We start from the raw sequence: 13,393 nt of genomic DNA on the forward strand, positions 1-13,393 counted from the left end.
TGTGACTACAATCAGTCAGTCGGAAAAAAAAAACATTGATATTAAGAGACATAGCATAGCATGACCTATGGTAGTTGGACACCTTAAGTGTGTTGTAGTAGCAAAATGCAATTAGAGTGAACCCCCATTTCCAGGATTTTCACCTATCGCTGGTGGGTCTGAACATATCCCCCACGATAGGCAAAATTCTGCGATAGAGAGACCATATAGAAAACTCACAGTTTATAAACACATTTAGGCTTTTAAAGTATTCCTCAGCACCTGTTCTTGTTGTCAAGAAATGAGAGATTAGCATATAACATCACTTTGAGGAAACAAAAAGACTCCCCCCTTATATCCATCCATCCATTTTCTGAGCCGCTTCTCCTCACTAGGGTCGTGGGCGTGCTGGAGCCTATCCCAGCTATCATCAGGCAGGAGGTGGGGTACACCCTGAACTGTTTGCCAGCGGACAGGGCACATACAAACAAACAACCATTCACACTCACATTCACACCTATGGGCAATTTAGAGTTGTCAATTAACCTACCATGCATGTTTTTGGGATGTGGGAGGAAGTGAGTGCCCGGAGAAACCCCATGCAGGCACGGGAAGAACATGCAAACTCCACACAGGCGGGGACGGGGATTGAACCCCGGTCCTCAGAACTGTGAGGCAGACACTCTAACCAGTCGTCCACTGTGCCGCTGACTCCCTTACACAGTACTCTAAATATGAGCGAAATCATATTAATTTGTCACTCCCAGTTGAAGTTGACTGTAAAACTGACACATAAACCAAAAGATAAATGTAGTAGATTTTAACACAAAAATGTTCAATGCAACCTTATAATTTTCTCATAATGAAAGTCCACCAGCGAAATGCCACACATGGGCTAACGGAAATTAGCATCGATGTTATGATCATTTTAAACTTACAGACTGCTACTTTAACACACACGGAGCAGCAACACATACAAACAGCATACAACAATAATACTCACAGCCATAGTGACCGTTCTCTTTCTCTACGTATTGCTTTTAATTACGCTGCATCTACATGCCTGGCATGTTGCGACACAATGTTGTACAACTCTAAATTGAGTTGGTCTCAGTGTGTGAGGAGTGTGGATCTAGACCTACTCCATAAAGTAAAGGGCCCTGAGACAACTTGTTGTTATTTGGCGCAATATAAAAAAAATTCAAAATTCTAATTGATTTAAATTTCGGCTCGCCTGTATACTGTAATAAATAAATAAATAAACATTTAAAAAACGCTAGCTTAAAAATCTGCAATCTAGTGGGAGGGTTGAAAGATGAACAGCTTTTTTTGACTTGAATTCGTTGTCACATTTCTGTGGGGCCAATTATACATTATCTGCAACATTTGCACAATCAACATTGTCCCAGATGATCGCACTACTCGTCACTTTAAACCGCATACACTCCCTGAAGTCTCAGCGCCCTTTGCACAATGGTCATTGTAAAATTCGTCATTCGAACTGCTCTAAGTGCTAGAGGACTCTGCATCCTTTTGCACAATTGTGAAAAAAATTTTTTTTTAAATGTACCGGCATTACCAGATAACTAGCAACCCTTCACAGCTCAGTGACTTTTTTTTCTTTTGTCAATGTCTTTGTCTCAAAAGTGTTCTCTGTTAATTGACTGTCTGTTGTCGTACTAGAGCGGCTCCAACTACCGGAGACAAATTCCTTGTGTGTTTTTTGGACATACTTGGCAAATAAAGATGATTCTGATTCTAGTGTGGGTTCGCTGTAGTCAGAGTTCATCTCCACTGAACGTAGTCTAGTCTCTGTGACACGCTGAGTGGAACTCCGCGGGACGGTACTGAGTAATCTTTGTACCAGGGAGTAAGTTATCATCACGGTCTTGAGGCAAACTAGAGATGAAGATAACTTGAAGTGGGGCTGGTGAGGTGGGGAAATCCAATTACCTTTAGGGTTCTTTATCTAATAGGATCCTTAATGTGAAGTGAATCAGCAGATCACAACACAACTAATGATAGACGACGATATCTCGCCGAGGAGCCGGAAAAAGAGAGGGCGTTCGAGAGATAGGAAAACAGAACGAGGGCAGGGGAGAGGGAGAAATCGAAGTCCCTCTTTTTATAGGGCTGTTCATTAGGGATGAAATGTGGTGCTCTCAGGGCCACAAGGGCAGATAAGAAGGGCCAGATAGGGAAGCATGAGCAAGACCCATGTCATTTCTATTCTTTCTCATCCCCTTCACTTTTTTTTTTTTTTTTTTAATATACACACCCTCGATTCATCCTCCCGCTGTTATATGGAGTAATTGAATTGGCGCTTGGAGAGATGCAGTGAAAGCCAGACGATAGCAGGCTAATTAATGTTTGGTGTCATTGTCTTCCCTCTCCTTAGCTTGTAAAATGATCCGAGCCCTCCTGGTCAAAATTAATGACATTAACGTTGAGCCAATGATTGCTGCAGTGTATTATTCCGGCCCTGCTATGCGATGGGCCCGAAGTATAAAAAGAAAAAAACAAAAAGAAAAGTTTGTGAAGTGTTAATCAGTATTACCAAATCCGAAATACGTTTGGAAAAACTTAAATACAGAAATCCCAACTAAATTTCATTTTAAATCACTAATTTACAAAAGTAAAAACTAATTTGCAATATGTGAAATAACTTGATAAAATGTTTGGCAAATTTGCAAAAAGTTGAAGTACCAAACCTGAAAAAAACAAAATGAGAAAACTCAAAACTAAGTAGACTGTTTAGAAAAGTAAAAACAGATTTACAAACACTTTTCAAATTGTTTTTGTTTTTGTCATTTGGTTTTACTGAATGTAAATTTATTTTGGAGGTGTAACATTATTTCACATTTTCTAGATTTGTTTTCTCTTCGCAATCCTTTTGCTAGCTGCACGTGTCACATAAAGACAGCAGCCTCTTAAAGTGGGTCATCTCTGCGATCCAGCGTCTAACCTGCTCGGAATGGTTAGACCCTTATATTGTTAGAATTGGACCAATTGCTGTAACACACTTGTTGTCGCAGCCGAAAGCCCGACTCCCAAAGGCTATTTACACCGCCGTGTGAATGACAGCTGCGACCGACTGTGGACAAGTTGTCATGTCCTTGTACAGACTGTGACGCAGTACATCATTATTGGAAAATCTCATGTTGAGATACCACAAAGCTAGTTCAGCAATGCCGAGTTTAGCGCAATATGCCTCTTTTTACTAAAAGCTGACTTTATACTGTCAAAATTTATATTTTACTGCGGCATGTTATGCCATCTCTTTTGTGCTGTACAAGCATTTCCCAGCAGATTTGAGCAGAAGACCATTGGGGGAACACGACTGTCTCGGTCCTGCTATCTCGTCAGCTTAATGAAGTCTCCTGGTACTTCCTCTGCAGCTCCTTTCATTATGCGAGTCTGGCTAACCAGACCCCCTCACCAAAGACTTGCCCAGTTTAGTACAATCCCTTTGGTCGAGTGGAGTGCCACATTATCATTGGTTTGTTATCCAGTTTCGGTGGAGTCGTGTCTATAACGGAGGCACTTTCCGACACTCTTTGTTTGTGCTGGAGCGCAATTAACTGGGCCTAGATGATGGAAACACAACTTTGTAGCTAAAAAAATGAACTGATTAACAGTGCTTCAGAGTGCTGCATTTGTGTGTATGTCCGGCAGCGGCAGTTTCTGCTCTTTTTTAATTAATTTATTTATTTTTTTAAAAATATTTTTTTAAATGTGAGCAACCCACACATGACGTGGGGGGAAAAAAAATGCAGAGTGGTGCTCTGACAATGAGGCAGTAAATGTCGATAAAAATCATCCATCCATCCATTTTCCGTACCACTTATCCTCACCAAGGTTGCGGGTGTGCTGTAGCCTATCGCAGCTTACTTTAGGTGAGAGGCAGGGTACATGCTGAACTGGTCGCCAGTCACTCACAGGGCACAAATAGACAACTATTCACACGCACATTCACACCTACGGACAATTTAGTCTTTAATTAATGTAGGCGGGAATTAGAGTTACCTGGAGAAAAGCCACATAGGCATGACATGCAAACTCCACACAGGAAGTCCGGAGCGTGGATTTGAACCCCATGTGAGTGACCTGGAAAATAATTTGTCAAGTGTGTTCTTACTGCTCTTATAGTAGCAATGTGTCAAGGTTTCAGCAGCTGAAACCATCAACGAGCTGTCTTGACCATCTGACTTTTTCAAAGCTATTGCGAAGTCTGTGGTAGCTGATTTGCAGCAAATAATCAATTGCTCACTTCAGTCTGGTGAGTTTCCTAAAGCTCTTAAAGTAACTCCAATTAAGCCTCTGCTAAAAAATAAAACACTGGACCCTTCCATGTTAGCAAGCTATAGACCCATCTCAAATCTACCTTTCATAGCTGCGATTTTTGAGAAAGTTACTTTTAATCAACTCAGCAATTTCTTGAACTTAAATGGACTTTTTGACAAATTTCAATCAGATTTCCGAACTCATCACAGAACATAATCTGCTTTTATCAAAGTGCTAAACGATAAAATGTTGAATACTGAGTCGGGAAAGGTGTCAATTCTGGTCTTATTGGACTTCAGTGCGGCTTTTGATACAGTAGATCATAATATACTGCTGAACAGGTTGGAAACGTGGGTAGGACTAAATGGAACAGTCCTTAAATGGTTCAGGTCCTACCTGGAGGAAAGAAGGTATTTTGTAAACATTGGAAGTGTTCAATCTCATCGAATGGCAATGACCTATGGGGTCCCTCAAGGGTCAGTTCTTGGACCCCTCCTCTTCAGCCTGTATATGCTACCCTTGGGTCAAATTCTTCAGAACTTACATTTTGACTACCATAGCTATGTAGATGACACACAGTTATATCTACCAGTGTCTCCAGATGACTACAGTTCATTTGAGGTGTTGTGTCACTGTCTAAAACAGATAACTGGATGAGCCAAACTTTTCTTCAATTAAACCACAACAAAACTGAGATAATTGTTTTTCCAATAAAGAAAAGAGGATTGCTGTTAGTAAATACATGGAGTCACTCTCTTTAAAAACCAAAGACCAAGTCTGAAACCTTGGTGTTCTGATAGAGTCCGACCTGACTTTCAACAGTCATATCAAATCAATTAGTAAAACCGCTTTTGCCATCTGAAGAACATATCCAGAGTGAAGGCTTGCATGTGTCAAGCAGACCAGGAGAAGGTCATCCATGCTTTTATCTCAAGTAGACTTGACTATTGTAATGGTCTTCTGACTGGACTCCATAAAAAGATCATTAAACAGCTGCAGCTCATTCAGAATGCTGCACCTCGGGTTCTGACCAGAACAAAGAGGTCATAGCATATTACTCCAATTCTAAAGCCTTTACACTGGTTTCCAGTCAACTTTAGAATATATTTTAAAGTTCTGCTACTGGTCTATAAATCACTAAATGGTTTAGGTACTGAATACATGAATGAAATGCTAATGGAATGTAAACCCAGTAGGGCTCTGAGATCGACAGACTCAGGTCAAATAGTGGCGCACCACAGAGTCCAAACCAAACATGGTGAAGCAGCATTTAGCTATGGAACAAATGGAATAAATTGCCAACAGAAGTGACATTAGCCCCAAGTGTGCATGTTTTTAAGTCCAGGTTAAAAACACTTCTTCCCCCCCCCCCCCCATGCTTTTTAGAGCATTTCCACTTTTAAATATTTCTTGCACTGTATGCTGTTTTAATTGCATTTTATTATTTTTTTTCCCTCTTTGTTATAAGCTGTTTTTTCTTCTTTGTTTTTAAATGCTTTTAATCATGTAAAGCACATTGAGTTACCTTGTGTATGAAATGCGCGATATAAATAAATTTGCTTTGTTTGCTTTGCATAAGCCACCAATAGACTTGTACCGGTAGAAATTCCGAGAGGTTCTCCATGTCAACGCATAAAAATTACAGTGATCTTTCAAACAGCCTCGCTTGCCCTAAAACATCCACTGAAATAGCGCAAATTGAACATTATTCGAGAGCAGTGTGGGCCGTAGAAGAGGTCATTTACTTTAGTAATCAATTGTTTTTATGTGAATTTATTGATGGATAATTTTACGAGCCTTTGACTTGCTCATTCCATTTTTATTTTATTTATTTATTTTTTTGGAAAATTTTACCAAGATGGCGGCCACTTGTCACGTTGCTACTTATATTGTGTGGTGTAGTAGAGAGGACCAACACAGAACACCACACACACAATGTCAGTTGTAGGACCAAGACTAACCTCTGAGAGGCAGCATTGTGCCACAGGGCATCCAGACTGATGGAAAATCCATCCATCCATTTTCTGTACCGGTTATCCTAGTGCTGTAGCCTATCCCAGCTGTCTTCAGGCAAGAGGCAGGGTACACCCTGAACTGGTCGCCAGCCAATCGCGGGGCACATATAAACAAACAACCACTTGCAGTCACATTCACACCTGTGGGCAATTTAGAGTCTTCAATCAACCTACCATGCATGTTTTTGGAATGTGGGAGGAAACCGGAGGCACGCAGGTACGGGGAGAACATGCAAACTCCACACAGGTGGGGCTGGGATTTGAACCCCGGTCCTCAGAACTGTGAGGCAGATGTGCTAACCAGTCGTCCACCGTGCCGCCTGCTGGAAAATAAAAAACAATAAAATAAAAAAAGAGTAGTTGTAGAAGAAGTAATTGAAGAACGTAGGTAATCTAGTAGCTTGTAACTACATTGTGAAGATAAACTCTTCTCCTTGTCATTTCTATTTTGTAACTGATGTGAGGAAATTTGTACTAACACTCAACACAACCATTTGCTGATCAGTGACCAGCAACGACATGAGCTTTAGTGGACCTCCTGATTGGCTATCGTTCCGTTTCACGTCACAATCACAAAATCCCTGGGTCGGCCCAGCTTGGTGTTTTCCACACACATAAGGATTTGCCGTCGGAAATATTGAACACCTATAACCTTACCGATAGTCGGATTCATCTGTTTTTTTCCAAGCAGACCAGGGAGGGAAAAAAAACAATCGTAACACACTCAACACCACAGGATACATGCTCCGGATAAACTTTCAGAAGCATCTGACAATCAGACCTTTGCCAAATTGGATCGGAAGAAAGGAAACGTGCTCAAATTTAACCCAATTGTCGGTATGCCCTGCAATTTGCCCGAAGTGGCTCCTTCAAACCAAAATGTCTGCCTTCTTGTTCAATTTCGGGCATAGGTCTTTCAGACATCTTCAGGCATCCTGTTATGGAGGACCTGTCAATTTTTGTAATTTAAAAGCCCCCTTTTCATGGGTTTCCCACCAAAATGGTTACTTCCAACCAAAATGGCCACCTTCTGTTAAGTTTAGGGCTTGGGTCTTGGACTTTTTTGCGTGTCTTTGCTATGATGGACATGTCCACCCAATTTTGTGTCAATTGGTGAAACTAGTGTCCAGGGCTTATTTCATAACTTTTGAATTCACCTTGTAGCAACAAGCTTCGCTCATGTGCATATACTTATTCCACCAAATTCTCCTGCATGTAAATAAAGAGGGAGTGGATGAGTTCACTCTCATCATTATCTAAATGCTGCACTTGTCACATGATGTGTCCTCCTCCTCCTCCTCTTCGTCTTCTCAGTGGGTTGTGAGGGTTAACCAGCATAATTGGCAGGAGAACAGAGGCTCATTACACCGTATCAGCCCTCTGTTTATCAATTAGAGTGACAGAGGAAGGTCTAGGGGTGTTGCTGCATACAAAAAAAAAAAAACACAGTGAAGAGGGGGATTTTAAGGCTCTGTTTGAAGACAAGCATGCTTGATTTGCAATCTCTTGACGCTCGGCGGCACATCCGCCGGGCCGTCGCTCTGCGAGGGTCTCCAATTTCTCACGTGCGTTGACAAGTACTCCCGCGGGGTTTCATTTACAACAAACGGGGTCTGGATGATGGCGGGGAATCAGCCTTGTCCTTTTCTGATAGCCCAGAATGCAAATACATGGGAAAAACACAAAAGGGGGGTTAAGGGAGATGGGTGGGGAGGGAGAATGGGGGACTGGCACTTGTTTGTTTTTTTTCAGAAAAAGAAAAGAAAAAGATCCTCTTGCACTTGATCTCTTGTCCCGGAGTTTTGAAATTGCAACATAAAACACCACGGGGGAATTCAGACAATGGGCCCGAGGGGGAGAAACAGGCGAGATAGCGAGAAAAATGAGGGTTTAAAAGAACAATAGCGAACAAAAGTCAGCAAATGACAATGGCTGACAGCCACTTCAATTCTGGAATGATGCTGCTGTCATGCCGCCGCTCCCCACTATTGATTTTTTTTTTTTTTCTCTTTCCTCTCTCGGGGGGGGGGGAAAATCTAATCCAGTTGAAAGAGGTCCCTGCTAGTGGCCATCAAGGTTAACACAGCACAAAGTATCTTTCTCCTGTTCCCCTTGCGTTGTCCTTAATGGAATGGTCATCGTGCTTAGATGGCAGCCTCTTCATCTCCTCCGCCCAAGAAGAAACTCTCTGCTCCATCATTCCACGTTTGTTGCCATTTTTGTATGCAGACTTCATAGTCAAAGACATGCTATATTAAAAAAAATAAAAAATACCACACCCTAAACTTTAGCATGGTGAAAAGTGGGGAAAACAATATTCTAATTATTAAAGGAAGGTGGCTAAGACCAAGCCTTGAAAGTCTTTGAGACCTCATTGTTGTACAGTACAGATTTGAAACTCTCTGTGCTGACAGCTTTCTGATACTGGGCAGCACATTTTGGCTCTAGAATGCCTTGGAAATGTCATTGTATCCGGTGATCGAATTGATCCAAAATACCCTACCTGTTATGTTTCGGGCATGCGTTCTTGAGACTTTTTCATGTGTCCGGTTTATAAACATGTCCACCCAATTTTGCCTTGATCGGTGAAACTGGTGTCAGCGGCTATTTTTATTTTCATCACTTTATTATTCAGTCATTTGGTGTATAGGTCTTGGCAATATTTTCTCATTCCTTCTTGCAGAGGCACTCCAAATGTATCAGCTCGCTAGAGCATCTCTGTTACACAGCCCCGCTTCAAGCCACCCCACGAATTAGTGTGAAAACTGATCTTAAAAGTGTACAAATGTAACCTTGGACCATCTATTTAAGCATAGTTTATGTTCCTTATGTCTCTATGTTGCCACTTTGTACCATGATGTGGTTTTTGGACATGATCCCTGTTCTTTCCTCCTTGCAGTCACTTCCCGTACTATCCCTCCCTCCTCCGCCCCAAAATCCATCCACTGTTATTTATTTGAACGGTGAATGAATTGTGGGAGACACAAATCTGCATAATTGACTCGATTAACGCCAACTGTTATCCTTTGGTCTTCGCCGAGGTGCTGTCTACTCGGGCAGATTAGGCCCTGGAAGGTGCTGCCCGCTATTAAAGTGTCGCGAGTCATCATGGCAAAGTAGCACACTGTTTTGATAAATGTCAGAACAAGTATTTAGGTCCCGAGCGCCAGATGCTGTTTATTATTATTCCGACGAATTGATTTCATTTTGGGGGCCTCAACATGCCTGAAAAATAAAATATTTTTGTGTACTGGTGAAAAGTCCCTGTCAGTTAGAAAAAAATAGCCCCCAACACCAGTTTCACCGATCAACAAGAAACTGGTGGCATGTCTATCATACGCAACGGAGTGCTGGAAAAAGTCTCAAGGACCCTTGCTTGAAATTTAAGTGCAAATCAGCCATTTTGGTCAGCCATGTCTATCATAACCGGATACACGAAAAAGTCTCAAGGATGAGCAGGAGGTTGGTCGTTTTGGTTAGCAGCAGCCACTTTTGGAGCAAATTCCTTAAAGTGGCCTGGAAAGTTAGGGGGAAAAAAAAAAACACCTTTGATTGACAAAATCAGGTAAACATGTCTGTCATAACAGGCTCAAGACTCAAGGTCCCATGTCTAAAATTGAACAAGAAGTTGGCCAATTTGCTTGGGGGCAGCCATTTCGGGGGCGAGTATCATTAAAAAAGGGCTCTGTCCGGAAATAAAAAAAAACAAACAAAAAATGGACCCCCGTTATCCGTTTCTCCAATCCACACGAAATTGGGTGGATATGTCTATCATAACAGGATGCATGAAAAAATTTCCAGGACCTATGCCCAAAATTGAACAGGAAGTTAGCCATTTTGGTTTGAAGCAGCCATTTTAAGGGCGAATACCATGAAAAAGAAAAGAAAAGCCCCCCGTTACTGGTTTCTCCAATCAACACGAAATTGGGTGGACATGTCTATCATAACAGGACATGCAAAAAAGTCTCAAGGACCTATGTCCAAAATTGAACAGGAAGTTAGCCATTTTGGGGATGAAGTCCATGAAAAAGGGGCCTGGAAAATTACAAAGAAATTGCTGTGGCTGATGAAAAAGGCATGTTTGTCAAGCGACCCGGAACATTTAATTTAGTTTGTGTACTTCCCTCAACATTCCCTCGAAAAGACTGGCGCGTTTGTTCATTTAGTCGTGTTGACCTTCAGATTAACATTTGAAAGTCCACATTATGAGAGGGACCCAGGTAGTTAACTGCTATTTCTTTTCTAAGCTTCTAAACGAGCCGAACGGTGTGGTTTCATGGTGCTTGCCATGTGTTTTGGACAGTAATACTGAGGGGTGAGGCTTTGAATTTTAACCATTCCTACCTTGGTTTTGGTCAAGAGAGGGATCAATGAAGTGTTTGTTTATGCTCATGCCATCACACTGCAGACTCTGCAAATCCCTAGGAAGAAGAACAAGACAAGTTTTTCCATGACACCCTGGTACATGTAAGCACCTTCCAGGGCCTAGCCTTTTCACCTTGGTGAAGCAGCATGTAGCTCATAACCCAAGGTTGTTTGGCATGCCTTGGTAACTATCCATCCATTTTCTTTACCGCTTATCCTCACTGGGTCGCGGGCTGCTGGAGCCTATCCCAGCTATGTTAGGGCGAAAGGCGGGGTACACCCTGAACCGGTCGCCAGCCAATCATATTTGAACACTACTTACCTACTTGGTACATGTGATAGTTTTATCATCTTTTAAAAAGAATATTTCCTCAAATAGTGGCCCCCTACTCCAATACAGACGCAGTACCCCACTTGGTGCGTTGTCCACCTGAACAAATAAACACCTGCCGCATCTATAAATGAATTCAGTTCATAGACGCCGTTGTTCACACGAGTAATAAAGACATAATAACTCAGCCCATTTGAACTCCACTCGCTAACCAAAACAGCAGCACCTAGTGCGGCACATAAGACACTTGGATGAATTACTGCGTATTGTATGATGATTATTTCATGTTATGTGTAGTCTTTAGAAACGGTTTATGTTTTGGAGTGTCATACAAAATGGTCACTTATTTCTCCCGGACCCATACTCGAAATTGATCAGGAAGTTGGACATTTTGGTTTGAAGCCACCAATTTTCCGGGCTCATACTTTGACGAACTCCTCCTAGAGAATTTGGCCGAATGAGCCCCAAATGGAAGAAGGTTTCCTAGAACAGTCATTCCCAACCAGTGTGCTGTGGCACATTTTTTACGTTTTCCCAATTGCATTGGTGCCTGGACCGCCTCTGATGAAGACAGATGCTCACATGACACTCACAGCCTCCATTTTGTGGCCTAAATTCCAAACGTTTACTCCGCCATCCTTTCTTCCCCCCCTTGAACTCCATTTGCTCATCACGCTTGCCTGGAAGGTCAAGACCCACTCTGATGGCGCACAAAGAGACATAGATTGATAATTAAGGCGAATACGTCTGCAGAAAAAGCCTCCTCTAATGTGATTTATATCTATGGATCTTCTGTCAGATATGAAGAGGAAGCAATTTATGAAGTAAACTTTTGGAAAACGTGTTTTTCACTACCAGCCATGCATCATTGTCTTATAAGACTAATTTTATTATGGGATCTGTGGAAAGTCAACACTCTCTATACTTAAGTTGCTAATTGGTTCCCAAACAGGAAAAGGTTCAAAGTCTCAATCCGAAAACATATTCCGACAGAGAATAATGTCCTTCGTATCGTGTGATTGGGTGTGCCGCAGGGCATTAGTAGCCATGTGTCCACTGTTATTAATCAACATGACACCAGGACTGAAATTACCCCCATACTCTTTTTTTTTTTTTTTTGTTTTGTTTTTTTTTTGTTTTTGTTTTTTTGGTCTCCCCCTTCTCACTCACCACGACTCAGTGCATTTTTGTAGAGAAATTCCATGGAAAACCAGGACTTCCCAAATAGCACCCGCAAGGCGGTGTGCCAATTTAAAACTGTAATGGCACCCTGGTAGAATAATTTTACATTTACAAGTGTGAAAAATATGATGCCTTTTTTGAGGCTGTGCTTGGGGGCAAAGGGGTTGCACCCTCTGTTGATGAATTTCCGTGGCTGGTAGAATAATTATGGATGTTTTCCACCCTTACAATAATGTTTGCATCATTAAATGTCTTTAGATTTTTGACTTGATTTTTTTTTTTATTTTTTATTTTTATTTTTATAAATAGAGGAGTAAGGTGATGCGTCATTTCTGATGGAATGTTGAGGGTGTGTGGCTTCAAAAGTTTGGGAACGGCACCTTTAAACATGCACAACTGTTATTAATGTAATTTAATTAATAATCATGAAAATATAAATGCCTCTGATATAATAAATAAACGTTTTTATAAGTGTGAAGAAAACGTAATGCCTTTTTTTAGGCTGTGCTGGGAGGGAAAGGGGGTGGTGCTGTCTTTTAATAATATATATATTATAATAATGACAGACTTCTAAGTGTGATTGTTTTCACCCACAACCATGTTTACATATTTAAATATGATGTCTTTGGGTTTTTGACTTTTGTATTTATTTATTTATTTTTTGGTTTTGTGGAGGGGAGAGGGGTTGCGCCATCTCTGATGGAATGTTGAAGGTCGTGTGTAACTTAGTTTAGGGAGACCTCTTCTAAACTTTCAGATTACTTTTGGCAAGAAATTTCTGTAATTCACAACATTGAACCCAGGGATTCTAAAAACTGTGGTGCCGCACCCTTCCAGGATATTACGTTAAGTTTGAAAATGTAATTGTTTGCGTTATAGTAATTACACATTTATAAGTTTGGAAAAACGCGATGTCGTTAAGTTGACTTTGAGTTGATGTTTTTTTTAGGCTCTGCCTGGGGTGGGGAAATGGGATGCGTCACCTCTGATGGTTATGTCTGGCTAATAAAGTTGGAATTTTGTTTAATTCAGTTAATACATTTCTGTAATTCACAACCACTAAAGCAGGGTTTCACAAACTGTACTGTAGTGAAGCACCCTCACCGATGGTGTGTAGGGTTAAATGTTTAGTTATATATATTCATGCATTAAAGGAAATTAAATAAGAAAAATGGTGGTCTGGAATAATAATTATACATGTAAGGTGGTGTTTTTTCTCTAAGTGAAAGTGCTGCTT

At 41.2% G+C, this 13,393-nt stretch overlaps 1 protein-coding gene across 1 annotated transcript in view; it reads left to right on the forward strand.

Moving 5' to 3' along the window:
- Positions 1-13,393, forward strand: part of lrba (LPS-responsive vesicle trafficking, beach and anchor containing) — a 272,786-nt gene that overhangs the window by 117,316 nt on the left and 142,077 nt on the right.

This window comes from Phycodurus eques, chromosome 6 (genome assembly GCF_024500275.1).
Source record: "Phycodurus eques isolate BA_2022a chromosome 6, UOR_Pequ_1.1, whole genome shotgun sequence".
Taxonomy (NCBI): Eukaryota; Metazoa; Chordata; class Actinopteri; order Syngnathiformes; family Syngnathidae; genus Phycodurus; species Phycodurus eques.